General features: G+C 42.0%; 1 long non-coding RNA gene across 1 annotated transcript; it reads right to left on the bottom strand.

Moving 5' to 3' along the window:
* Positions 1 to 2,141: 2,141 nt before the first annotated feature.
* On the bottom strand, positions 2,142 to 24,324 carry LOC120611604 (uncharacterized). The gene is made up of 3 exons (XR_005655239.1): positions 24,136 to 24,324; positions 13,242 to 13,280; positions 2,142 to 2,262 (listed from the first exon to the last, which is right to left on the bottom strand). It is a non-coding gene; the product is annotated as an uncharacterized LOC120611604 (long non-coding RNA).
* Between the last annotated feature and the right edge of the window lie 129 nt (positions 24,325 to 24,453).

Raw genomic sequence — 24,453 nt, 5'->3', positions numbered from 1 at the left:
TATTCGTATTATATTCAAGACTGATGCATTTGGAGCTCCTTTGTGGGCTCGCCCAGATTCTTTTCAATATAAGGGTCCTGTAATTAAGTTTGGGAGGCGTGGTTTTGACTGAGTGCCCTGCAGATTGCTGATTACCCTGCCATCTGAACAATTTAATAACCTTTTTAATTAATCCAAAATTGGCATGTCCCCCTTCAGGGCTACAGTGCAGCTTTTGCAAGAGTGGGTCTCTTGGTAGTTCTCAATTTAGCTTATTATTTGAAACCTAAATCTGCCCAGGCTAATGAGCGTGACCAATTCCTCTTACCAAGACCACATAGGAGTCTCCATCTGTACTTCACTAAAGGGTGAGAGGACCAGATGGCTTGGGGTGATGTTCTGGTTCTTGACTTTTTAAAGAAGTTCCCATCAGTCTAGAGATGAAAGAAAATAATTTATAGAGTAGTCGAAAATCACTTTTTACTTTCACTTTCTTGTTCTTTTATTATTATTTTTTAGCTTTCAGGTTTGACTTTTAGAACCGTTAGTCTCAATCAGTCCTTCATACTTTGGTGTTAAATATGATTTGAAATATTTACCAACGGTTTTTGGTAATTTGATATTCTGAAGCTTTAGTATTCCTGTAGAAACTGGCTATCCTAATGGATTTAAAATATATTTTTGGCAAGGTCGAACTTGTACTTAGATTTTTTTTTTTTTTAACTTGGAAAGATAGGACTGAGAGACATTCACTCTTTAAAGCCTGAAAAAGTTGTTTGTATATATGTGTGTGTATTTTACCTGGCCATAGTCTCTACTGTTTGAGCTTCTTTTCCACAATCAAACAGAAGATTACTGACCTTAAAATGTACCCCAGATGTTTATGGAGGCTCATAAAAGAATGCCTCATGCCGTCCTACTTTCTCTGGCTGTTCGGTTGCATTCACCATGGTCTTTCCTCTATCTTCTCCATTTTCCAACTTACTAGCTTCTGCCTGGGACCAATGCTCCCAGCTGCCCTTGCTGAGAATTTCAGTCATTCATTCTTACAGTAAACGTTTAGTTGGGTTTTTACATGCGCCAAGTGCTATGCTAGAAATTCTTTAAAACAGTGTCATTGCCTAGCTGTTATCTTCACACACTCGCCCAAAGTCTCTTCTGGAGATACAACAGTGGGGCTGCAGTCCGTACGAAGAATAGAACGTCTTCTCCCCATCGACACCTATGGACATCAGCCCTTTAAAGCAGCTTGTGTCACGCCCTTAATTTCATAAACATCTCTTATAAATAGGCCCTCTTACAAAACAAAGGAAGGTTTGAAATGTAGGTTTTCCTGGTTGTACTTGCTCCATCAAAGACGCTAAGATTTGAGGATGAAATTTTCCTGACTTTGAGCTCTGAGCACTCTCCTGGGCAATTACGGATGTGAGAAGAGAACTTGTCTAAGAGCGTTGCCTGGGAATGGAAGTTCAGCCGTGCGATATGGCAGTGGGAGGTCTACTTCCCTGTCCCACATCGATTCGCTTGAAGAAAAAATATTTTGCATCTGGCAGTGTAAAGTCCCATCAGAGATTAGCACAGGCCCAGTACCAGGCACTGTCATCTCCCACTAGACAGGATCAGCGATCAAGAAAGCCTCCCCCGTTGTCCGTAGCAACATCCTCCACCAAAGTGGTGCATTGGTTACAGTTGATGTACAGGTGGGGAGGCTATGCATGTTGGAGGGTGGGTTACATATGGGAAATCTCTATACCTTCTTCACAGTCTTCATTTCATTATCTCCCACAATCCTTGTAAAGCAGGCCAGATGATACCCCAATACAAGTCTCCAGCCTGTGGCTGTTAGTCTCAGCCACAATGATGCCCCGGGTTCCTGCTCCGAAGTACAAATTCAGATGCACTTCACAGAAGAAGGTAGATAAGACAAAGCGTGGCTGTTGGCGAAATGGGCAGTGGTGCTTACCGCTGCTCATAAACAAGAAGGAGCCTGATTCCACCTGAACCTCACTGAAGCTTGCAGGATCCAGTTTTTATTCCGTCGGATTATTTTGTTGGTACTTGAGAACCCTAGAGAACAAACGGCCATTCTTCAAAACATATCAGATGTACTCACACTGCCTGTATTTCACATGCGGCTCCAAGTTAAGAAGCCACACTCCAGAGGCTCGTGCCACTTCCCTGCGCACCTCCTAAATATGGATGAAGTGCTCAGTTCCACCATAGGGCTCCTCTGAAGTCGCTGTGTGGAGTGGTTCTCCTTTCTGGTGAATTCCTCCATTCTGTCTGTGAATGGAGAGTGAGCAATATAACTGACAGGAGAAAGTGCTAGAGCCTGTGTTATATAAAAACAATAAACAAAAGAAGTCCTTTTGGCATATCTTTTGAATTGGAAGAAAATGTATGCTTTTGAGTGACAATATTTGCTACATTTCCCTACATACGGCACCTTGAAAATGCTAGAGGGCCAACAGGTGTAAGGAAAAGCATATGGGTGTTGAATCTCAGGTGTTCACAGGTGAGATTGTTAACCTCTGATGCACACAGCCCAGTCTATAACAGGAGAACTTCGAGATGTTGAAGAATTAACTGAGATAAAGTACACATTTCATAAGATATACATTTATTTCCCTCCTTCTCCCTTTAAAGGCTAGAAAAAAGAGGAAAGAGAACTTGCAACTGAGGTCCTACCACGATTTCTGTGGGGGAGGAAAGGTTTTTCTCAACCCTCTTAAGGTCTAAAGCCTGAGTCTAAAAATTAACCTGACAGATTAACAGGAGAAAAGCATACAAACTTATTTAAGCTTTACATGACCTGGGAGCCTTCATAAGGAAATTAAGACCCAAAGAAACAGTTAGACCTGTGTATTTTTATGCTAGGTTTGATGAATGCACAGTCATGGAGGAATATGATAGCTTTAGGAATATGAGGTAATTGTAGTAAACTGGGGAAAATTTAGCAAGGCCTGTTTGTTTGGGTTCTTCTCAGCATCCCTTTGTCTTCTCTGAGATAAGGATGTTCCTTTTCTCTGGGTACAGGGAGGGCACCTCTCATCTGAGGGTTTTATGACCTGTTTCAGGGAAGAGGGGTGGGGAGAGGTCAGAGTGACCTTCAGCTCACAAGATTCAATACGCCAAGGTGCCATATTCTGGGGTAGTGTGTTCTGAACCCCATCAACTCCAGTGACTCATGTACGAGAATTTATGCACAACAATGTTTACCAAATTATATACAATGAAAAAAAAAAAAACCTGTGCCTTTTCTCCTTTGGTCCCTTCCTCGCTCCCTACTTAGAACCTTATTTATTAAAGCCTACTTTTCGGTCTGTGCGAGGGGCTGGGAGGGGTCGCACTTGGCTAAATGTCAAGTTGACTTCTGAGCTTCTGTTTCTGTGGGCAGAAGCCCCGCTCGGGCAGGCTCCCCTCTGCTGAGTGTTTTTCTGTCATTTTAAAAAGGAGAACAGCAAAGATGCAAATTGCCAAGCCTGCTCCGGGAGAAGGCACACAAAGAGGCAATTCAGGCGACAAGTGCACAGGGAGCGTTGGAGGCTGATGAGGGGGCCAAGGCAGGGTGCATTCTTCAGGTTCTTTCTTCTGCCTTTTGTTAGCGGATTTATTGGGCTTGTTAAGCACTAAGGAAACACTGTGAGTCTTGGTGGCCTCCGGGCCCGGGAGGCCCTTCAGAATTCTAAACTGCAGGCATCTTGGGGCTCTCCGCCTCCTCAGGTCCCCTGAGAACCTTGGGAATGGGCTCCTTAGAAATTGCAGAGATGAATCACATTTTTGTTCAAGGCAGCAGGAATAGGACACAGTACACGACACAGGCAGGTTAAAGTCACAGCCTCTTGGTGTCCGACGCAGCCTCCAGTTCACCCCTACCCACTACTCTGCCCTTCTCCACCCGACCTGGGCTTCTTTTTCAGCTATAGACCTCCTCTTGAACATGACCCGCACTCCCTGAAGCAAACTCCCACCACACGGCTCAGAGCGAACATGCTCTGACAGCCGCGAGCATGTTTCTCCTCCACCAGACCTCGAATGCAGTCCCGCAACAGGTGGGGTTTTGAAGGCCGCAGAGGCGGAGCGTTTGTGGCGTCTGGAGAGACCTGGGTTCCGGTGGCAGCCCTAATTGGCACTGTGACTCTGGGCAAGTCACTCTCCCCCTCTGGGCCTGTTACTTCTTCTGTAAAATGAGGGGGTTGGGCTGGGGTCTTCAGAGCCCTGTCCTGCTCTGACAGTCCGGCTCTAATTGCCTCATTAGAACACCAGGGAATGCCTTTCTAGTAATTGTCTCCCCGGCTCCTGTCTTTACCCACTCCCCACTGGGCTCTGCCTCCCAGGAAACAAAAGCAGCTGCTCTCTCCTCTGGGGCTTCTCAGAATCTGGCGAGCCCTTCTTGACAGCATATGCACACAGGCATTCTCTGTCTGTCTTTCTCTCTATGTCTGAGGCCTCATTCTGAAGGCCGTCTGAGTGTCCCCTTTGAGCCGCTCCTTCTCTTTTCTGCTCCTCTGGCTAGCGTAGCTGGCCTCCATCCCAGGTGAGATTAAAGTTTCCTTTATTACTCTCCATCCTGCACACGGATTTGGCGGCGGGTGCTTCACAAAGAACTACGCGCGTTGTAGCTGCGATCAAATCGTGCTCAGAAGGTGAAATGGCTCAGATGCAAATGGCAGAGAATGGAGAAGGTTAATCTCATAGGGCTGTCCCCGAAGAAATACACATTCAGAGGTTCGACAGCTGCCCTTAAGAGATGGTCTCTTTGCTAAACACAAGATATTTCATTTTCTGTGTTTTAAGAACCAGGTACAAACTGAGCAGATAATGTGGTTTTAAAATTCGCCAGAAGAGCCTGCCCTGTGAGTCTCTTACAAAACTCTTGATATGTTTAGGAGTGTGGGCATATCTGAGAGGTCAGGAGACAATTTCTGTATGTTCATCTGGCACATGCAGGGCAAGAGAGCAGAGACATAGGAGGGGCTGGGGCTGGGTGGGAAACTCGGTCTAATTAGAGCCCGAAGAAACACGCAAGTCTGGTAGAATCCAGAACATCAGAGTCTAGACACAGACAGAGCGAGTCTAGGGACTCAGTTGAGGCAGGAAAGGTCAGGTAAACTGGGAGATCATGGCAGGTGGGGTCTAGCGTCCAGCGAGGCCGCGATTGAGGCCCCAGCGGACATGAGATGCTACAGTGATTTGTGCCCCTAGAGAAAAGCTACTGCTCTCTGCCTTTCGTAAGTCCCTCGGGAGGGTAAGTGCTCATGCATGGCAGGTTTGTGCCCAAAGCCAGAGTTCTGTGGGTAATAGCCATTCCTAATTTATTCAGCAGCTTTCCTTCAGTCCTGTGAGGTTGAAGCATGTGGATTCTGGCATTAGAATGGGTTCAAATACCAGATCAGCCAGTTTATTCGCTGTTACTCTATGCCTCGATATTCTCATCTGCAAATTGGGAGTAATAATAGCAATTGCCTCATGGGGTGATTGGGACGATTAAAAGTGCCTGACGTAGTTCCTAATACATTGGAAGGTTCCATAAACGTCAAGTACCATTCCTTTTTAAAAAATATTTATTTATTGAGAACTTTAATGAGAGCCAGAGGATAGAAAGATTCTGCGGATTCTTTAGCATCCATCAAAATCAGTTGAGGACTCCTTTAAACACAGACTGCTCAGAGACATCTCCATAGTTTCTAACTCACTTGGTGTGGGGTGTGGTCCGTGGAACATACTTTGAGAACCACCACTCTATATCTTACACACAGGACATAACGAGATCATTATTTATTTAACAAACACCTGATTAGCACTTATCATGTACCAGACTTTGTACATATGTACAATACATAGTATTACAAATGTTGACTCATTTACTCCTTATAGAGACCCTACGAGGCAGATTCTGTTACACCTACTTTACAGATGAGAAAACTGAGGCACAGAGAAATTAAGTACCTTGCCCAGGAACTGTCAGCTAGTACGTGACCGGGTCATAAAACCGGATAAACGCCACAAGGATGCAATATCTTCAACAGGAGGCATAAAGATTTTAGGGTTTAGGAAGTGTTTGGCATCTCCTGGGTTTCCGGTTTGGGCAGCATGCTTGGTAGGTCCTAACTGGAACCCCAGGTTAAGGCAGTATAGGTGCAGGAAGGAGCAGAGACTGGAGTCCAGCTGGAAGTAGGATCCCAGCGCTGCCGCGTGTGAGCTGTGTGACCTCAAGCAAGAGAACTCATATCATTGTGCCATTTTCTTCATCTAAAAGAAGAAGGGAAAAGGATGAGAATCATAACATGTCACTAGCAGGGGTTTTGTCAGGAACAAACGGAGGAAGCTTACAGGAAGTCCTTGAAGGAGAACAGATGCTCACTGAAGGACAGTGTCTTTCCTATTTCCTTCAGCTCACTGTCTCCCTCATCCCGTCATGCCATCAGTAATGGCTTTTGCTTGATGGTGATAATTAATCACTTTTCTTCCCCCCCAGATTTTTTCCTCAAACCAATTTCAGTTTCTCTTTATCAATTTGTTGCATCTTAGGATGAAACTAGAAAATATCTTAGATCATTTATTCCTGGCTATATATCCAAGTCACCTGGGGATTGAAAATACACCTTTACACACACACACAGTTTTTTGGCATCCTATGTTAGATTGGATTATTCTTCAAATATATTCATTCCTTTCTCCTAATTCTCATGAGAAGAATATATTTTCCCCTCCGGTGTTAGCCTAAGCATTGTTTTAGTCAATTGAATATTAAACAGATGTGATGTAGCGGAGCCTTGAAATGAGTTTATGAAGTTAAGCTGGCTCATTTGCACCTCTGCCGTTGCTGTGAGGTGTCCCCAACCTAAAAAGCTGGTCCCTTGAGTAGAGTAAGATACAGGTGGATCAAAGAGAAGCTGCCCCAGCGGAGCCCAGCTCTCACCAGGCAACCCCCAGCTGACCCTCAGATGTGACCGAGCCAGCTGGGATCAGCAGAGCCACCCAGTCAAGCCCATCAGCTGATGTCCAGCCAGCCCACAGACCTGTGACCTACATATTTATTGACATATGCCATTGAGATGTTGTGGTTCTTCATTAAGGGTCTGATTTTGGGTTTATTTCCAGAGATTTTGAGTAACATGCTTGGGGGCCCAGGAATCTGTGTTTCTGGAAGCCAGCCCCACCCCCCACCCCCATTCCCATGAGATTATAATATTCACTTAGATTTGGAAACCGCTGATCTCTAATCTTTTCTCTTAGAGAAAGATGCTGGGACCCAGAAAGGTAAAATGACTTGCCCAAAGTCTCAATACTTGCCAAGGTTAGTATGAGAATCCTTGATATTTTATATTAATACTCTTTCTAGTCTAGTGTTCACATAAAAAAAAAATAACATGGAAGAAGAAATTCTTTATGTTCCTATAACTTAGATGCTTTGAGCTAGAGTATTTCAACCCCATACTGACGTCTACCCTTTGATACCCAATGATGAAAGGATATACACAACGGAAAGAGTATATTGACTTTGGTTGTAATTATATTTACTGTGCCAAACGACTCAGCTCAGGGTAAAAATGTGGTCACTGAATCACGTGCTTTAGAGAGAATTTAAAGTACAGTATTCTTTTTCAACTTGGGAAAGCTTATGCAATTTCTAGGCAATTATTTCTTGTAGGAATAAAAATGTGTTACTCTTTCATCCTGTTCCTCTTGCCACAGTTTCTCCTCATTAGTAGCTTCCTTCCTCTTGAGCTACAGTGATGCCCTCAAAGGGCTGAATCCATTACAGCTGAAGCTGGCATTTGCAGACCTGACAGAAATACAGATTGGCAAGCTGAAATGTCTATCTCAATTCTGACTAATGTTTATTGAGTACCTGCTAAGTGCCCAGCTCCATGCCAGCTGCTTTCACAGACACTATTTTTATTAAATGTACAGGAATTTACAAGGAGTGTGTGTAGAAGGTAAAGAAGAGAGACACTCATGGCTTAAGGCTGTTATTAGACTCCTTTCGTGACATTTCTCTATTTGCCAACATTCTCCTATTTAATCTCTCCCATCTGTTAAGTAGTGAAGAATCATCTCTCTCCCACATCAGCCCTCTAGCCCAAATACTACCTTTCTCCACTCCTTTACCTTGCCAAGGTTGACTTAAGTAAATAAAGCCAGACTGGGTGCTAAATACTTCTCAGCTGAACCACGGAGGAACAGGGGCTCCTCTTCGTAGAGGGTTCTTATTGCTTCCCATGTGGATCATTGTAATGTCTTCTCTCATCTTCTTCCCATCCAATTCTCTCCTGTGTAATCTGTCCTGTCCAGCTCAAACTTCAAAATGCTACACCCCCAGGACTGCTGCTCTGAGAGGGATCATTCATATACATCTCCCTGGTGAAATCCTTCACTGTCCTTTCTTTATTACATTGCTCAACTCCCAAAGAATCTCTCTATTCTGATCTAGACACAGCCATCGCTCACTTCTTAGTCCTCTACTTTTTCTAGCTCGGACTATACATACATGTATGTGCACACACACGCCCACACATGGCATTATAATCTCTGCTTTCATGCCTTTCCACATGCTTTCTCCCCAGCCTGAGAATCTCTACCTCTATATTCAGTCTCAGTTTCCCGCTGGGGCCATTCAGTGTGAATGAGAGAAGCAGATGGCTGAGAGACAATAGGGAGTGGTGGGGAGCATAGCAAGCTGGAGAGGACACACCAGGTCTAAAGGGCACATTCACTACTAGGTCCTAGAGAATGGATGCCATGTCACATTGTGACAAATGTTGACATATGTTCTACATTTCTAGAAGCTAGAAATCCAGATTTTGTGTGAAAATCTCTCAATTTTCAACGGTGAGGAAGTACATTAAAATGAAACAAACAAACAAAAAATCTTTGCGTGCCAAACAAGCAGACCTGTTCTGTACCTTTTGTTTGTTCCAGTTTCATCCAATCTTAAAGCCCAGCTTAGGCCCCATCTCTCTCCTGAAGCCTGCTTCGATGATTCTGTTTGCTACATTCTTTCTTCTCTAATGCTTTCTACAAAGAGAGACCTGAATAATTATGTGCATAAGGAAGCAAAACCACCAACTAGACATACAGCCTTGGGCACAGTAATTAACCTCTCAAAGCTCTTTTTCCTTGTCTCCAAAAAGGAGGGGATAGCCATGGTCTTTATTTCATAGTCATGTGATGAAGACTAAGAGAGAATAGGGATATAAAGAACTCAACACAATGTCGGACATACAGTAAGTTCTCAGTGAATGTTAGCTATTGCTTATTGTTCCACAATCACAAGCATCATCACATAGTGGTTAAGAAGAGAGGATTCTAGAGCCTGATTTCCAGGATTAAAATCTCAGCTCCACTACTTTCCAGCTCTGTGGCTTTGTGCAAGTGACTTAACTCTGTGCCTTAGTTTTCTCATCTATAAAATGGGGATAGTAGACCTATTAAATTATTATGAAGGAATGCCTCTTGAAATATTTTCCCTCAGCTCCAGGGGTGATATTTTTCTTTTTAACTGCACTGGTTATCAATGTATAGGCTCTCAGCTCCAAATTTAGCCTTGAATTTCTGGTCAGCAATAGCAAAAGGCTAGGCACTAAGCATTTCCCTTTACGGAGAGCATTCTGTTAACCATTTCCAGTAGAGGGCGCTGGAGGAACACTGGGAGGAGGAGGGGGTCTTCGCTTCCTGGTTGCCTTGTGATCAATGCCTTTAACTTCTTGTTCCTGCAGTGTGTGTGTGAGATCTGGTGCTGCTGTTTCAGTCATGTGCCTGGAGTGTACAGTCTCTATGCCAACTTGCAGCACTGACCAGGGCTTGGGGACACCTTGCTGTGGCCCTCTGGATGCATACACTGCGCATTTTAGGACTCGTGCTTACAGGGGTGCCCAACTCCCTCTCTCTGTGTGCCTGCCCTCAGCACTGACTCACCTGCATCTGGAAGACTGGTCCCTGCTTGCTCTGCAGCTGTGGGCTAGCTCTGGCTCAGGGATCCCAGCAAAATTCTCAGCCATCCTTTTCCTCCAGTAAGATCTGAGCCCTCAGCCTTAGAGCATTCTTTAGTGTTCTTGACATCTTCGTATTTACTTTCCTCTCACAGGTTAATAATTCTTTGTATTAAACTGCCCCTGTTTAAATTGCTGTGTGATTTCTGTCTTCTGATTGACCCCCAACTGATACATACCTTGAGTCTAAACTTGCTCCTCGATAACTCAGACATTCTGGTTATAGTCTTTTCTCTGGATCTACTTACACTGCATTTGCTTCCTTTCCTACCGACATGCTACTTAGTGCTTAACAGATACTCATTGAGATCATATGCAGCCTGAATGTACGTATGTTTGCGAAGCCCTTAAACCTAGAGAGACTAGTATGGGCTATGGACCAGACTGTTGCTTCTCAACACGCTATCTGTGGTAAAGGACTATTTTTTAAAATTTAATTTTCAAATCTGTTATAAACCAATACTTCTATGAAGCATAATAAAAATGAATTACTGCTAACATAAACATTTTTTAAAGACATATAAAATACAAGTCCAATATTTTAGTATTAGATTCAGTAGACATAATTACTCTATGAAACTGCTATTAAAGTTTGTGTACTTGTGTTGCCATGGGTGGTGACAACTTGTAGACCATACCTTAAAAAACTCTGATCTACAATTTGGTGACGGACAGAGGTGAGGAGGTTGGGGGGCTGGGAGAATGGAGTGAAGGTTTAAGGAAGTATGAATTAGTAGTTGAGCATGGCCGAGGGAATGCAGTTAGCATTAGTATGTTGGCTAGGTGGAGGTCCAGGAGAGGGAGGAAGCAATTGGGGGGATTGTTTTATGAACTATATAGATGTTTAACCAATGTACTGAATACTTGAAACTGATTAAAATAAATTAATTAATTTAAAAAAAAGAAAAGAAAAACTCTGATCTTGGCTATTCACCAATAATAGAATCATATCTCATTCTACTCCCTGATTTTGAAATATAATCCTCTCATTGCACCTCACCTGTATTTTGGGGTTTGTCTTACTATTTCAGAGAGACAGTGACAGGTTTCTCTCATCCATCCTCTGATTCTGTCCATGTGCCTTCTCCAGCACGTGCTCCTATCAGCATCACTTCCATGAGACATCTTAGCCTAGTGCAGTAACTTTGATCTCTTTTTCATAGGCACAGTCCCTCTTCCATTTATCAGGAGGCAGTAGCAGTGGCAATAAAGTGTCCCCATATTTCCCTGGGCTCTAGGCCACTGAATTCATAAAGAGACATCCCACCATTCTTCCTCCCGCCCTCCACTGTTTGCAGCTGATAAGAGCCAGAAGCTGAGGGTTATTTGCATATGTGACTTGTCTTAATAGCACGGGTTGCACCTATTATTAGAGCCAAAAAGCCATGTGTCAAAGCTTGGGTTCAGCCAATCAGACAGGAAAATACAAATGAACTAGCCATGATGTCCAGCAAAAGCATCATAATTGCAGCTTTAAATGTTAAAATGGAGGCTAGCTATAGTACCCAGTCTCCCCATTCTTCTATTATAATGTGGGCACAGCATCCTCCTGTTTCTTAATTATTGTCATTATACGAGTCTATCTAAAACGATATTTATAAAATTCTTTATAATTCATGGTAATTCCACTGAGTTTATTTTCTCATCTTTCCTCTGGGTTTATGTCCTGCCTTCCCTGCTCAGGTTGTCAGCCAAAGACTTATTCTGTATTCAGTAGAGCTTCCATCCCATTGTTGGTGCTCAGTAGATTGTAATAGAAATGCCATGCCACCGCGCTGTGAGTTGAAGCTGTATTACAATGATACCGCCCCAATTTTACAGATGCTGCCCAGTGCCAAAGAGCTTTAATAAAATGCTCAAGGTCACAGAGCAAATCCAATGTAGAATCAGGGGTGGGACCAGCCGTTGTGAATTTTCAGCCCAAATCTCTTTTCACTGTATCAGACTGCCTCTCAAAACCACAAGAGAGACTCTTATCAATGTTGTTTGGTAGATGTTTAGTTCACTGCAGTCGATACCGTCAAATGAAATCTTCAAATACCAGAAGTATGCTTTCATACAGTCTTCACCTTTATGAACCCCAGAGTTATAAGCTGCAGCAGCACAGACACAACCAGGAAATCTATAGCCACAGTTAAATCTGGTTGTTAAAAGTATGTCTGCTTGGAAGTTATTCTAGAGTGATAATGATCGATGCTGGTATTCATTAAAACAACAGTGACAAAAAAAAAAATCGAAACCTACAACCTACCTGAAACAAAATCTAAACTACCAGAGGGATGGCCCATGGCTCCTATAGAGGACATAGAAATATATCCCTAATAATCCAAATAATCCAATTCGAAATAATGTAATGTCAAATACGCGTTTTTCAAACACTACCCACTTCTTCCCTCGTCTCTCCTTTCTCTTTCCCAGGATATTCTGAACACTTCTCCTCCCTCCTCCCTGACACCCCATCCCCCCAATCATTGGTATTGGGTCAAGGCCAGCTGAAATAGAAGTAAGGAAACCTGGATTAAAGATAATTTAACATAAATTGCCAACATGCTTTCTAGGTGGTTAACATTTATTGTGTTAACTACTCAGAGCAAATACTATGATGGATGTTTTTTATATATTCACTCTAATTCTTACATCAGTCTCATAAATTTTATAGATGAGAAAACTGAGTCTTTCTCTGTGGTCTAGAATGGTAAGTAACCAGGTTTCAAATTGGGTCGCTCTGGTTCTAAGTCTTATCTTTCTTCTGTTCCATTCTGTACCTTCCCTTTAACACATGGAAAGTTACATTAATTAATGGCAGTGGTTTATTGATTTATCTTTAACTCCCACTATAGTGCATGGTTAGAATTGCAGCAGTAGTCGACACGAACTGTTCAAAATGTAGACAAACTCTGAGTACTGAAAAGCAGAAAACTTAAAAAAATTAAAAGTCGGTGTTCTGACTCTGATTTATAGGTTCTATTTTAGATTACCAACTGGTGGTCATAAAACCAAAGGAAAACGATGAGAAAGGGATCATAATTTTTGCAGCATTCAAAGTTAGTTATTCTTTCTCACTTTCAAGCTTGACTATGAGAAGGCATGAGAAGGAATTTGGACTGAGGAAATGAGGCTTTCTGTGTGAGATTTAGAAGCTTCTTTGTTCTACCAGCATTTCCTACCCTCTCCCCAATTTCATGTGTAGTCCCCACTACTCCAAAACCATTTCACTTTTTCTGACTAAATTAGATTAAGTAAAACAGATGTAGGAATTCACCTTACCTGTGGAGTTGATGGATCTCTGTGATGATGTATCTGCGGCTAATTTCGGGTAAGGTAGAAACAGCAATAATTATAAAAATATCTTGAATATATTTGACTCTTTTTTTTAGCTTTATTGAGGTATAATTGACAAATAAGAATTGTATATATTTAAGGTGTACAACGTGATGTTTTGGTATATGTATACATTGTGAAGTGATCACCACGATCAATCTGATTAATGTATCCATCACTTCACATACTCACCTTGTGTGTGTGTGTGTGTGTGTATTGTGTGTGTGTGTGTGTGTGTGTGTGTGTGTGGTAAAACATACTAAGAGACTATCCTCTTAGTATATTTAAAGTATACAAAACCATATCATTAACAAGTTAACAATTTAGCAGTCACATTGCTGTACCTTAGATCCCAAGAACTTACTCATCTTGTATAACTGAAACTTTGTACCCTTTGATCAACATCTTTCCATTTCCCATTTTCCCCAATGCCAGTAAGCAACATTCTATTTCGTTACTATGAGTTCAACTATTTGATATCCTGCATATAAGTGAGATCATACAGTGTCTATCTTTCTGTATCTGGTTTATTTCCCTTAGTATATTGTCCTCCAGGTTCTATGTTGTCTTCAAATGGCAGAATTTCCTTCTTTTTTCAGGCCGAATAACATTTCTGTGTGTGTGTGTGTATTCATGCACACACACACACACACACACACACACACACATTGTTCCATCAGTAGACATTTAATTTGTTTCTATGTCTTGGCTATTTGAGTAATGCTGCAATGAACATGCGAGTACAGATATCTCTTCAGCATATTGATTTCATTTCTTTTGGATATTTAACAAGAAATGGAGTTACTGGAAAATATGGCAGTTCTATTTTTTATTTTTTGAGGAAATTCCATATTGTTCTTGATGACCGGGTCAATTTACATTCCCTTTAGTAGTGTATAGTGGTTCCCTTTTCTCCACATCCTTGTCAAAACTTGTTAGCTTTATCTTTTTGATAGCCATTCTGACAAGTATGAAGTGATATTTCACTGTGGTTTTGGTTTGCATTTTCCGGGCGATTAGTAATATTGAGCACCTTTTTATATAACTGTTGGCCTTTTGTATATCTTCTTTTTAGAAATATCTGTTCAGGTCCTTTGCCCAATTTTTAATTGAGTTATTTGGTGGGTTTGTTGTTGTTGTTGTTTGTTTGTTTTGTTTTGTTTGGTATTGAATTGTTTGAGTTTGTTATGTATTTTGGACGTTAACTATCAGATATATGTTCGCAAATATTTTCTCCAATTCTGTAGGTTGCCTTTTCACTCTGTTGATCGTTTCCTTTACTATGCAGAAGCTTTTTCAGTTTGATGCTATTGCACTTGTCTATTTTTACTTTTGTTGCCTGTGCTTTTGGTGCCATAATAAAAAAATCTTTGCCCAAAGTTTGACTTTTTTTCTTTATTTCTCCAAGATCATGGCATTTGTAGAATATATTGACACTTGATTCCCTCAGAATTGATAGGCAGCAGTTAATGACTTCATTTTGCACATGTCAAGACTGAGGCATATGGTCACGTTAAAAGATTTGTCTGAGGGAATGCAGTCAACGATGCAAGAATATAAGCCAAAATCTGGAGCTTCTCGTTCCTCGTTTGATGTCGATTTAACAATATATTAGATGTTTAGGTACTGCTTGTATTTTCTTCATTGCAACTATTTTAATTTCATAAAAAATTTCTGGCTAAAATGTATGGAAATACCATCAAAACAGTATTTCTATAATTGAATTCTAATACTGTGCTAGTCATACTCTGCTCAAGAAGCAAAGAATATGTGAGAATGTTCTAAATGACATCAAGCAGAGTGTTAAATCTTGGGAGAACACTAGGAAAATATAAGACATGAGTCTATATTCAACATGTTCCAAGTCTGATATGAGAAACTAAACTCACTCCTGTAACGTCATCACAGCCCAAAATATGTGGTGCTGACCAGAATAACAAGAGGGGTCAGTGGAACAAAGAGATTGACTAGAAGCTGCAGAGTCCATGGGAGATGTGATCATTGAATCTTAAAGGGTGGATAAAGTTCAACAAGGACAGAAAGGAGAGAAAGAGAACATCCTCTGCAACAATTGTGTAGTGCTTTTTAGTTGTACTTTCACATACATCATGGATTTGATCCCTATGATTAGTCAGCAGGAAATGTTACTATTCTCATTTTACTAATGAGGATCCTGAAGCTCATAAAAGTTAAGTAGACTTTCAAAGGTAACACAGCTAGGGCTTAGAGTCAGCTTTATGTCTGAGGCATACTCCTTTGTGCCAGATTCTGGAAGATTATAAAACCAGGCAGAGGGAAATTATTGTTAATCCTAAACCAGCAATATAATATAATAAAAATGGGGTACCAGAGGGTCGGAGAAGTAAGAAACAGGAAGATGAACCAGGGATCTTTCCCAGCCACCAAAGCACCTGTGCTACATCTGTCATGTGCTCATGGAGCTTGGTTGTATTTGTCCACTTCCAGTCTATCTGTCCCCGTGACTTTAAGCTCCTGGAGGGCAGAGCTTCTCCTTTGATATCAGTAGGTCCAGCGTGCTGCTCATCTAATAGGAAATTCTAATAATATTTTGAATGAATGAATGAAGTAGCTGCAGCTTTGATCTCGGCATGGAGTAATGATAATCTGGTGACACCGTGGAATTAGAGCAGTGAAAATGTATCCATGGGAGATGTTGAAGTGATAAGTGTTAGGGTTACCAGAGTGGGGCCCATAAATGACTAATATTCTGTCTGATATACGTTTTATATTTCACTAATAAAATGGGGAAAAAAATTAGAAATAGAAAAAATAGATAACATTGGATGGCAGGCTTGATAGGAAGGAAATAATAAGAACAACTTCAGATTCTTAAAGAATGGTTCCTGCCGGAAGAAATGAGACACTTCGAGGAAGAGATAAGGTTGATTTTGGACATTTTCAGGAAGCCATGAGCCTGCAGGTTAAGTCTTTAGAGATACATGTCTATCCTGGGAAGTCCCTTGTTCCCTTTGCTCCTAAGCTCATGTCCAGGGAGTTGACTTTCTTCTTGATGTTAGGGGTCTGCTCTTTTTCCAAAACAGATTTGGTAGCTGGATGATTCTTCTCAGCCCCTGTCTTTATTGATGTCCCCCAAACTAAACTCATAGATACCCTATTTAGAGATTTTATGCCTACCTCTGTGGGACTATAGATAAAGGTTAGCAAAATTTATAAGCACTTGGGGAGTTATAAAGTTTGCAGAAAATTACATAGTTCTGTAACAATCCAAGTCAGTATTTCTGTGTTGTTGTTGTTGTTGTTGTTGTTGTTGTTTTGTTGTTGTTGTTTTTGGTAGTATTCAGAAGTCTCTCTTATGTGGTCCTAAGAACTCTCCTTAGATAGTTCTAAATGATAGTCAACTTTTCATACATGTAACTAATCCTACTTGCATGCTTACAATGTAACCAGTCAGTACTCTGAACACATGACATATACTATTTTACTTAATCCTCATAAAAAAACAGCCTTAGAGGCGTATACCATTATTCTCCCCATTTTATAGATGAGGATGTTGAGGCACAAAAAGTCTGAACACTGAGCCGTGGGTTACACAGCTAGTAGTTGGAAAAGCTGAGATTTGAACCCAGGCAGCCTGGTTTCAGAGCCTGTCTACCTGTCTTAAATTGTACATCATTGAGACATAGCCCCAGAGGCAGAGGCCAAGAGCTTTCAAGATGTGATGCAATACATGATTCTTTTTTGAGTCTTAATTCCAAAGATGGACCACTTGGGCTCAGGTTGTCATTTCTACCCTTAAACATTCCTCTCCTGGGTTTTAGGGTGTTGTGCAGTAGCAGCAAAGATATTCCCCTGACCTCTCCTCTGATTGGCCCCCAGAAATCCAGTTCTTGTCTCAGACTCTCTCCCTTTCCCTATCTGGTTTCTACAGATTCTTCCCCTGGGCTTTGAAATCATTCCGCATAGACTTGAAATGGCCTCTCCTTCATCCATCATTCACTTATTCATTCAACAAATGTTCAACAATGCTAAGACTCTAGGGGATACCTGGATAAATAATTTATCACTCTCATTCTCTAAGGTACTAATAGTCTTAAGGGATATACAGTTACAGAAATATAGTTCACGGTAGTGAATGCCGTGGAGGAGACATGTACAAGCAGTGAAGGGAGTGCATTTGGTAATTAACCATGTTAGGGAGTCAGGAGGGTTTCACAGTAGAGATGATTTGACTTTGGATGGTTAGAACTTTTCTAAATTTATCAGGAGGGAAGAAGGTCATTCCGAAGGCAGAGAAGAGCTCACATATAATTTGTTATTGCAAGGAATCATGAATGTGAAGATTTAACTCAGTGATTCCTTCACTTGCCTTTTAAATATTTATTGAGAGCCTACTTTGTGCAGAGCCTCATGCTACATGCCAGTGATGCCGTGTAAACATAGTCATTGCCCTGATGGAACTTTTGATCAAGCAGTTATTCTGCACAGGGTTAAAATCAGTGTGTCAGCAGGATTGTATCCCTTCTACAGGCACCAGGAAGATTTGTTTCCTTGACTTTTCTAGCATCTAGAGGCTGCCTGTGGACTTTGGCTTATGGCTCCTTCCTGCCTCTTCAACGCCAGCAGTGTAGCGTCTTCAAATTTCTCTATTATCACATGTCCTTCTCTCCTTTCCTGCCAAGCTGGTTTTTCAATAAATGCCGTTTACAGTCTGGGTGTTCACAAAGGTCTCTTTACCTGACTTTTCTCAAGACCTTTTGTCCCTGATCTTTCAGCCGTTTTTACTTCCAGCCTTCTGATCAACTAGTGTAGCCATTCACAACTGTCCAGGAGTCTGTCTAGTCTTGTAGCACACTCAGCAGATGTCCAGATAAATCTTCCCAAGTTTTGTTCAGTGGGAGGATTTTCAGGACAGTAGAAATCCATTTCAGGTTTGCATTTTCACACTGAACTAACTCATTTGTAAACCAAGCTTGGCCTTTTTTCTTTCTCCATCAGCTGGTTTTAAGGGACCCCATCGTGCGGCTGTAAGTATGAACTGATGAGCAGTGATAATGCAAGAGCAGTGACCTGGGGACCTGGATCACTTGCTAGTGCGGCTCTCTTGTGCTCTATGACCCTGCTGTGCCTGACCTCAGATGTACTATTTCCATCTTATGATAGATTGTTATTGGGCTGTCCAATCTTATGATTTGGGGTATATGCCAGGGTCAGCTCATGATGGACAGTTCCAGCTGCACAGCCACACGATCCCCATGTTCAGACACTCATCCGTAAGTCTCAGTAGCATGCCAGAAACTGTTTTGAGAAGAGTGTATAATTCTCTAATGCAGAAGCCATGGCCTTGCTCCAGAACCCTAAGGGACCTTCATGGTGGTTCTCCTGTTAGGCCTTGCCCCATAGTTCCGTGAGAGGTGTTTAGGTCAAAAACAGTAGCTGCCATGAGACTGCTCTCACTGTTGACACCAACTGCATGTTTGGAGGTTTCTAAATCCTTAATTTCGATAATTTGCTGATAGAACTCACAGAACTTACTGAAAGTTATTAGACTCACAGTTATGCCTTATTTCAGGGAAAAAAATTACTGATCAAAATCAGCCAAGGAAAAAATGTACACAGCACGGAGTCTAGGAAAGTTCCAGATGTGGAGCTTCCATTGTCCTCATTCTGAGAGGTCAGGAAGTGTTACTTTCCCAGTGCTGATGTGTGACCATGCACATGGACGACTGCCAGGTAGGGAAGCTCACCCAAACCTTGGTCTTCAGAGTTTTTATTGGGCTCCACTACACAGGCATGACTGACTGATTGACCACATGCTTGATCTCAGTCTCTAGGTCAACTGATATCATACGACTCCAAACTCTCGCTCTAAATTATATGTGGATCTTCCTGGCATAGCTAGTTTCCACACTAAGGTGTGGCCCGTCCCCACTTGAAATCATATTGTTACTATCTGGCTGGCCCAAGACCCTCAGGCAAATAAAAGTTTCCTTACAGGAGCCAAGAGCAAAGGACCAAACACTTTTGTGCAAGGTTAAACCCTTCACTCCGCATTCCACACTGTTTTTTCTCTGCTACAGATATCTCAGTTACCACAGGGACTGGCAAGTTACATGGCCCAAGCAGCAGGACTGTACCTGCCCAGGCAGCCTTCTATGTCACTCAGTGAATGGGTTGGAGCAGAATAGCCAAGCATAGACCTTATTGCCTCTGGAACTCCAAGCCCTTTGGTTTTCCTCGCCAGCTGGCATGGAGGTGATCCATCTCCAAACTGCTTCCTTTTTAGGGGTGGAGGTATGAAATACCATAATTTGCCCTTTATTTAGGAGAGGTTATTGGGCATGTCTCAGGCCACTGGTCTCCTGACATCTTCAGTAAGGCAGGGAGGGCTCAAATTCTCATAGAGTTACTAATACCTCCCATCGACTTGTCTGATATTGCTCATCATAGCCAATTAGCATAATGTCATCGATGTAGTCAACCAATATGACGTTCTGAGGCATATTCAGATGGTTCAGGTCCCTTCATACCACATGAGTTTACATGGCCCTGAGGTGTTATCAAAAATGTAAACCGTTTTCTGTCCCCATGTGAATTCAAACTGCTTCAGGTCTTCCTGCCTGATGGAATTAGAAAAAAATGTGCGTGAAGCTGTGTTGATCTACTTAAGCAGAGGTACCACTTCTGGGCACTTCCACAGGCTCAGGAGGTTCGGGGAGATCTGGGACTGGGGTTTTCGAGTATATTCATCCAGATGTTCCCATCACAGGTTTTGGGTCCCATTTCTTCCTTATTAGGTGGGTCTCTGGCCTTGGCATAGCAGACTTGCTGGGGTTGAGAATTCAACCTTCACTGGGGCTCTCACCTCCATATAATTAAGTCCTGGCCTGATCCTCCGCTTTTTCTACCCCCGGGTGCTGGAGAAGAGAACCTTTTCATCTGACTTTCACAATTCACCTTGAGCTGGAGATAAACCATCCTCAGACTTTCATTCTTTCTCCATTGTATGGATAGTACCCAAAAAGAGTCACTCACTTCCATAGTCCTTCTAATTGTCATTTCCCCCAATCCTCTCAAACTCCTTAGATATTGCATCTGCCAGTGGATTTTTTTCCACTGGTATCACATTCTGTTTCATCATCAATGAAGGTTTAAAACATTGTGCTGCTGCAGCATGCCAGGGATATTAGTCCTTCTCCTACTAGGAGTGATGGGGTTTTCCTTGCCAGCTGGCACACAGGTGATTCATCCCCCAAATCGCATTTTAGAGTTGACTTCCGAAGATGCCTTCCAGGACCAACTCTCTTCGGTCTAACTCCCCAGGAGACAGACTCCCAGGCAAGGATTTTCCATGCAAGCACTTTATTGGTGGACATTCTCGGGAACAATACTTATAAAGGAGCGAACAAAACAGGACTGGAGAAGGGGACGAAGATGAACTCTGATGACCTCTAATCACAAATCCTGTATTGATGGATTTGACCATATCAACACCAAAAATACCTGTTCAACTCAGGACGTATAGACAAAGTTGACAGTGGAAAAAGAAATATGTGATGTCTAAAAACCAACAAGCACTTATTATCTGGAATTAAGCAAGAAATTATGGTTCATCGGCAATAAAAAATACAATAGAAAAATAAGAAATGGGATAAATAGGTAACTTTCAAAGGGTAAGTCTGGTTGGCTAACAAATAAATGACAACATACTCAACCTCACTGGGAATCAGAGAAATACAAATCAGATTGACAATCAGATGCCACTTTAGACCCAATAGATGAGCAAAAGTTAGATAGTCACATAAAAATAAGTGCTGGCAAAGATGTAGGGATACACCCTTTGGGTACTGCAGAGTGAAGCATAATTGGAATGGCATTCTGAAGAGAATAGGGTTGTATGTAATGCAATTACGTGTGTACATAACTCATAAGCCAGAAATTCAGCTCCTGAGAATAGACTTATGACAAGTTGGCTAAGGACCACGTAGAGGCATTTATGAAGATGTTTATTGCAATGGTGTTTGTGGAATACCACACACTGGCTCAGCCCTGCCGTGTCTGTCATTGGGGAAATCAGTATGTAAAACCAAGGCAAACAACTGAAAAGCTCAGTGGTATTTGTCTTTCTCCCTCTCTCTCTCTCTTTCTCTCTCTCTCTCTCTCTCTCTGTGTGTGTGTGTGCGCGCGCACACACATGTACCCATAGAAGGTGAAATGGAAGAATATACGTGGAATCCTATAGCATGAGGGTGAGGGGAGATGAGTATGCTCAACCAAACGTTATGCATCTGAGGTCTTAAAAGAGAAGGAAGAGGAAAACAAAAGATTGGCTATAAATTTGATTAATATCTGTGGCCTTTGCAAATGCACATTTATTTGTAAATTATGATAAATTATTGAATTATGTAGATTTATTATGAATTATAAATAGTTATTAGTTATTAACCCACGAACCACTAATAATGCATGAACCACTAATAATAAACTATCATTGAGAATTACCTAAAGATATTTTTCTGATCCCCATTCATAATTGCATCCAGCATTTGGGGACTCTTTTTTAACTGAGACTGTAATTAACACTCTCTTGAGGGTTTGGCTGATGTGTCATCCCTCACTGCAGACCTACGAGGAATGAGCCATAGTCTTAATTTTACAGTTGAGGGAAAAGCCTCGGAGAGGTTGAGCAGGGCGTCCATGCTTGTGCACGCTCTCAGCGGATTGGAATTAAGATCAGTCTAGCGCCAGCAGTTACATTCTTTCCTCATCGTCTGATTCAGTTCAAGTCTCTGCAGAATGGTGCACAAAAGAAGGTGCAGTTCACGGAGATGTGGAGTGCTTATGTTGCTGACAGAAAGAAAAGGTTGATTTTTCTCCCCTTGTTTTGAAACAAATCACAACCTTACACTGGAACTGGAGTCTCTTCGAGGCTCAAATATCCAACGAACCATGCCTGGCAGAGTTCAGACTTGATCTGAGGAAAATGACTCTCTCCTTGGAAAGCACTATGTTTGGGCTCTCAGCTTTAGCCAATTTCTCTCCTCAGGAGTTCTCCATTAAGAATTAATTTACTGGCAGAGAGAAATATAATCTTCATAATCTCCCCAGCGTCTGGTGCCGTTGTCTGTCTCCTTTTTATGTCCTTTCTGTACTTTCCTCAAAACACAGATAGAATTGAACATGGCTAGTGATTTATCAAATACTATTATGGGAACAACAGCAACTCACTTCTGTCTAGTGCTTTACAGTTTGCAAAACCCTCTCCACATGTTTTATCACCGCATCCTCAGAACAGTCCCTTGAGGTGTCACTCATTATGCAGAAGAAGAAATGAGGCTTCTAGCGGGTAGGGCATGGATTTGAATCTCACTTTAAATTCCATGCTCTCTTCTGTAAAACCATGCCTTCTCTCATAAAAGCCAAAATTGTTTTCTCATTTCCAAAGCCTTTTCACATACTCACATCCACCATTCCTGTCTTAGAGCTAAGATACAAGTGTTTGTAGAGGTTAGCTGACTTGGCCAACATCAGAGCTTCAGCTGAGGTTGGGGGGCAGGTCTGAAGGTTCTGCCTCCATACCCCTTTACTTTTTTCACAACTACAGAAAAGAGTACTCCTCCACTGTAACATGTGGTTTCTTTAACTTCAGCCATAGACCGTGCCAACAAAATGCTTAAGGGTGACGAATGGTGCTACCCCTTCTGTGAGACTCTGAGTGTGCAGTGAAAATTTCAAGAGAGAAAATAACCTGTTATAAGTTACTCAGTAGAGCTGGAATTGGAGCACAGACCCCCCAGGCCCAGCCCCCTTTTCAGTGACTCTTAGACTATGAAGAACAGCCCACCAGGGAGCAGGAAGTGGGCTCTAGGATGAAGGAGCCTTGATGAAGCTTCCCACAGAGTTTTGTAAAACAATTGAGATGTGAAAGATGGTCCAAGAGATTTGGATGAGTCAAGGGATGATTAGTCAGTAGTGCTTTCTACCAGTCTCCCTTGGTTTTCAGCCTCGCCTTGGGGCCCGTGCCTTCCTTCCCTTCCATGTTTTCACTGCTCATTAGCATGTCCAGCAGGGGATGTCAGAGGAAATGAATGGTGGAGCAGTTGGCTTCATTGCTTGAAGCAGTATACATTTTGAATACCAAGGATTTCTTTCTCAGGCCTCTCAAGTCAACAACCCCATGTCCCCAGAGCAGCTCTCCAGACTGTGGGAAGAATAAGTTGCAAATCAGGCTCTGATCGATAAGCCTGGAACTGGGTGTTCTCAGCGAAGGCCTGGTTTTTAAAGGCAGTGATCAAGAGATGGTCCCTCTCAGACTTGGAATCAAAAGTAAGATGAAATCTTATATAGAAGAGGCATTATCCATCAATGATGCATCTATGGTAGGCTAGTTAGCCTCAGCACAAACACAGGCAATCTGTATTTCTCATCTGTTCACACTCTTTCTAACCTTGGTCTTTTATTTATAAATGCATGTAGTTCATAGGGCAACCTGGTAGATGGAGTTTTGATGACTCAGGGCCTCTGCTGTCACCACTGGTGGATAAACAAAGTTAAGCTCATGTTCTGATTGCAAGTTCGTGGCATTATCATTATAAGTTAAAAGACAGCCCTCCCATATCACTACAATATAAACCAATTAGCAGGTCGGTCTCACAGATGGAACCTCTGCAGTGTCCCTAGAATTTGTCCTTTTCTCCCCATTTTAACAACCCCATTTTAACACATCAACTCAGACCCTTCTATCCAGCTATACTCACAGGCTCTTACATAGTCCCCTGCCCACCCCCCTTTCCCTGGCATCTACCCAACCCAGGGAATTCAGATTCTCTTTCTCATGCGTAGCTTTCTATGTGCCACTTACCATTAATGAATCTTTCAGGAAACCAAATGCCTGCATTCCTGCCTCCTCTGAGCATTCAGAATACTTTGTTTTCACTGTGTTACACACAGACTTTCATCTTGCATTCTTTTCAAGCTGTTTTCTAAAAATGAATGGGCATGTGGGTCTCTTTTCCTGAATAGTGAGCTTCCTCTAGGGAAAGTCCAGCCTTCTTCATCTTGTATGCCCCCAAAAGCTTAGCCTATGCATGACCCATAGTAAGGACCCATCATATGACAGCAAAAATATTTAATGTGAATTAAAGTTTTATATATACCTACACATATGTCCTGTTACCTC

Source organism: Pteropus medius, unplaced genomic scaffold (assembly GCF_902729225.1).
Source record: "Pteropus medius unplaced genomic scaffold, Ma_sr-lr_union100, whole genome shotgun sequence".
Taxonomy (NCBI): Eukaryota; Metazoa; Chordata; class Mammalia; order Chiroptera; family Pteropodidae; genus Pteropus; species Pteropus medius.
The sequence above is the reverse complement of the archived record's forward strand: the minus strand, read 5'-3'. Positions and strand labels throughout refer to the sequence as shown.